The sequence below is a fragment of the Dipodomys merriami genome, unplaced genomic scaffold (assembly GCF_024711535.1).
Source record: "Dipodomys merriami isolate MVZ:Mamm:240054 unplaced genomic scaffold, mDipMer1.0.p SCAF_9, whole genome shotgun sequence".
Lineage (NCBI taxonomy): Eukaryota > Metazoa > Chordata > Mammalia > Rodentia > Heteromyidae > Dipodomys > Dipodomys merriami.
In genome coordinates, this window is record NW_027206512.1 from 58042654 (window position 1) to 58047494 (window position 4841).

The window sequence follows — 4841 nt, forward strand, 5'->3', positions numbered from 1 at the left end:
ACCCTATTCTATCCATTCCTTTCTTTTCTATACCATCAAATTATTAAAATGAAACAAAATCAAAACAAAAAACAGGGTCAACTGACCTATTATCCATATTGTTTTTTTTTTAGTCAGTAGTGGGGCTTGAACTCTGAGCCTGAGCACTGTCCCTCAGCTCTTCAGCTCAAGGCAAGCGCTCTACCACTTGAGCCACAGTACCACTTCTGGTTTTCTGGGGGTAGTTAATTAGAGATAAGAGTTTTATGGCTTTTCCTGCCAGAGCTGGCTTTGAACCATAGTCCTTGGACCTCAGCCTCCTGAGTAGCTAGGATTACAGGCATGAGCCACCAGTGCCCAGCCACATTAAAATTTTTAATAGTACTATTCCTTTAGTTTCTCATCTCTGTCTTTTTGTTTAAATTAGAAGACAGAGCTCAAAGACTTGGTTTCATAATCCAATTTTTCCCAGAAAGAATACATTGTAAGTGGGTTGGTTTATTTTGAAAACCATTTTTTAGGTATTGTCCAGATTTTGGGTCCAGGAAGTCATGAATATACATACTGAATGTCACTGTCTTGCCATTCAAGATCTCACAGCTGATCAGTGAGAAAGGCATGTAAACCAATCAGTATGCTAGTCTATACCGTGGAGGATTTTGGTGGGGCTATAAATTCTGATGGGGCATCTAGGCTATAGGAGGAAGTGATCAATGAGCTGGCTGTAGAGGGGAAAGTGGAGTTTTCCAGCAGAAGCAGAGAAAGATAGGAGAAGCTTGCCTGGCCAGGGATCCCTATGCCCTTAGGGACTAAGTTGCACCTGTCTCCTAGAGCTGGACAAATCAGAGAATATGGACTTTGTTCTCTGCGAGAGAGAGGGAGTGAGCAGGTAAGGTAAGCCCCTTAGGGAGAACAGCTTTACTAGGCATTGCCCTCCCTGTTTCTGGTGGACTCCACAAGGACTGTCCTAAGTCCTTAGCCTGTAGCCCCAGACAAAAGCTGACATTTGGCTATTTTAATGCCCATGCTATGTTTACGCTGCCCTCTGACCCAGTAAGTGGCCTTTGTAACCATGGAAACAGTTCAAGTTCGCTGTCTCACAGAAGATAAAGAATGGATATATTACTGTGTGGGCTATGCAGATCATATTTTCTTCCTTTTCCTGGACCACTGGAACTAGTAGCAGTAACCAATCGCACAGGTCCCTGGCTGACGTCTAGCCAATAGCTGCTTGTACTATTGCTGCTAAGCCCACTGTTGCTGTTAGTGATTGGAGGAATAATTCTGGCACGTGCTCAGAGGAATTTATGAATAAAATGGCAGCTTCTTGGTCCTGGAAAAGTGAAAAAGTGACTCAAATGAAGCAACTGATTATGAGTGCCCAAGAGGAGAGAATACACCTTTGTGTCCCTTCACCACAAAGCCACGGCCTTTGAGTCACTCTTGGCTGCTGTCACCAGAGGCTAGATGCTGGAGGAAAGACCATTACATATCAACCCCAACACATAAGCCACTTACAACTTGGTGGGGTTCAGAACTACCATTCATTCATTCATTCCAAAATCCCCCAAGCAGTTCCAATGCTAACCTGAGCAAGGGAGAAGTCATCATGGCTGGTCAGGCCAGGAAAGTATGATGAGCTAAATGCTAGGGCAGCAAACTGATCAACGGCTTCGTGCATTTGGAAAGGAATCTGTCTGTTATGAAGTATTTTTATGGGCCATGCAGGATTATACACATGGATTGAATATTGGCACCATAGATTGAGACTCTGCTAGATGTTTTCATTTTAATCTATAGGTTTTTTGTATCCCCCTTTTACAAAATTTGTTTACTGAAGAAAATGGGTCATTTGTTAACAATCCTTTCTCAGAGAACTGATAGAATTTATGTTTTACATAATTATTCAGTTGTATATACACAATTGTCTTAGAATGGAAACATCAACATTGACAGAAACAATAGAATTACATTTTAATATTTGGTGGGGAAACAGTTCTTGTCCTTAGGATATAGTCCACTAGGGAAAAAATACATCAAATTACTGTATTTCATAATCACTTGGGATTCTTTTCCTCTTTGTGAATTTGACACAGACTGTATATACAGTGTCATTCATTTGTTTTGCTTCACTTTTCATTATTAGTAATTAATTTTTAATTTAACTTTGCCTTAAAATCATGTCAATTATTTTCATGGCTTCAAAGACAACTCTATAAGAAACAAAGTTACAAAACCAATTCCCCTAGGTATAATTATTTACTTTTAATTTATGGTTTATTCTTCCATCATTTGCTTTCTAATTAACATAAGCAGGTGTTTGCATATATTCATATTCCCTTTGCTTAAATATGGTACATATATATAGATGTAAGGAAAAGTCACAGTGACATATTAGTTAATCTGTCTTCCCTGAGTTTTAGTTTAGTTTTCAGTTGTTGTTTAAGTGAGCATTTGTTTAAGTGGCAGAATACTTTCTGATTTAAAAAGTGACTATAGTCAGACATTTTTTCTTTTTACATGAATGGTGCTCTCTTATTTTATCTTCTTTGTTTTTCTGTTTTAATATATGAAAGCTCTGATTTTTGTATGTATGATCTACAATCTTTTTTTCTAATTTTTTTATTATTTGGTAATTTAAAAATTTATTTACTCTTGGGTTTCCAGATGCAAACATTTAACCTCTTTCTTTCCAATTCTATATCCCTAGTTACTTTTTTCCCCTAGTTGCATTGACTAATACTTCCAACAAAATGTTAATAAGGAAATGGTCACCATCATTCTTCTTATTGTTGACTTTAAATGTCTCTGGCTTTGTTGTTAAGACCATATAGGTATGTATGGCTGCAATATCTATAAATTTTTAACCTTACTGCTTTCTTTTTTTATATGAATGTGTATTGGATTTTGGCGAATGCCTTTCTGTGTCTGTGTAAATAATCATGATTTTTCTTTTTGGATCTATTAATACAATGAATTATAAAAACATAAAAATGCTTCATATTGATCCACCAAGAGAAACACACATGGTTGCAATATATATATTTTAATGCACTGTTGGATTTTGTTTGCTAATATTTTATTAAGGAGTTTTGCATAAATATTCACTAATATGAATGGTCTATATGTACTTCTCTGCCAGGGTGCAATTTTGTCAGCTTATCTTATCATTCTATAGTCACCTTATAAAATAGATTTAGAACTTTTCCTTATTTTATTCACATTTGTTGTTAGGTTCACCACTGGACAAAAAAACCCAAGGCCTCCAGGCAACTAAGGCAGGCAGATAGCATCCCGCTAACTCTACCAGAGGCTTAGGTTACCCATGGAGCTTGGTGTTACAGACAACCCTGTGTCAGAATTCCAGAGTTCTTTCTTTCTTTCTTTCTTTCTTTCTTTCTTTCTTTCTTTCTTTCTTTCTTTCTTTCTTTCTTTCTTTCTTTCTTTCTTTCTTTCTTTCTTTCTCTCAATTCAGAAGATTGGATAGCACCTAGCAAGAGATCAAAAATGTCAGAGATCATAATAAAAATAACAAAGAGAACATGATCCTGCTGGAAAAAAAATCATGCATCCTAAATTAAAATCAGTGCCTGTAGTTTGGCAATAGAATGAAAGAGTTGAAACTAGGGACCTGCTGACAACTCCTGGGTGCATAGTTGTGGATTTTATAGGATCCCTAATGTTTAATTGTTTTCAAGCATTTGCCTGTACAGGAAGAGAGGAAAACAAAAAAGAAGGAGCTAGCAGAGAGGATCTACTAATTGTAGATTAGATCCTCTTAGCTAGGTGCTAAGGTTTGTTTTTATTTGATCGTATTTAATCAAAACCAAGAACTGATCATGATAATTAATATGCATTAGCACTGTTTTTTTTCCTAGTGGAGAAACTAAGGCTTCGAATAGTAATATTATAATAGTGTATATTATAATATAAATCATATGTATTATAATATTGTATTACATGTATTATATATATGTATATTATTATATATGATATATTATAATATATCATATTATATATAATATATCATATGTAATAATATACTATATGGTACATTCAATATATAATATATGATATATTATTATATAGCATATCTCATATTACATATGACATATGATATATATTATAATAGTAATATTTGAATAAGTAATATTCTAAAAGAGTATTATCTAATTGATAAAAGCAGGAAGTTATGGAGAAGAGACCAAAAAGAAATGGACATTTGGTTACAGAACACAACGGTTAATTATTCTCAACAAGTTATCTTTTTCTTTTCCAAGTTTATTGGCATTTTTACATTTTAGTAGTAGAACATTAAAAAGAAGAAGAAGAAATGCCTGAGTGCATGCTTGCCTCTGTGTGTGCATATGGACTGTGTTCCGCCTATCTTAGGCTTCCCAAAGTGGCTAGGTCAATGCCCACTGCATCCAACTTGCCTTTGTTAAGATGGAGTCTTGTGGAATTTTCTGCTTAGGCTGTCCTGGAACATGGATCTTCCCATTCTCAGCCTCCTAAGTAGGTAAGGTGACCCTAGGTACTCTGAAGGTAGATATAGGAAGATGTCAGTCCAAGACCAGCCCCTGGCAAAAAGCACAAGACCCTAGCTGAAAAATAACTAAAGCAAAAAGAGCTAGGGCATGGCTTGAATTGAACCCTGTTATATCCTATCATTACCCTACCCTTTATCAGAAAAAAAGAAAGAAACAGTCCTGAGAAAAAAGAATTTCTGAACAAGTGCAAAGATTTTAAAAGTTGAAGCCAGAATTAAAGTGGAAGCATTGTAATCAGAGGGCAAAGTCAAGAAGGTTAAAAGATAAAAACAGGGGCTGGGAAGGTGGCTCAGTGGTAGAGCGCTTGCCTTG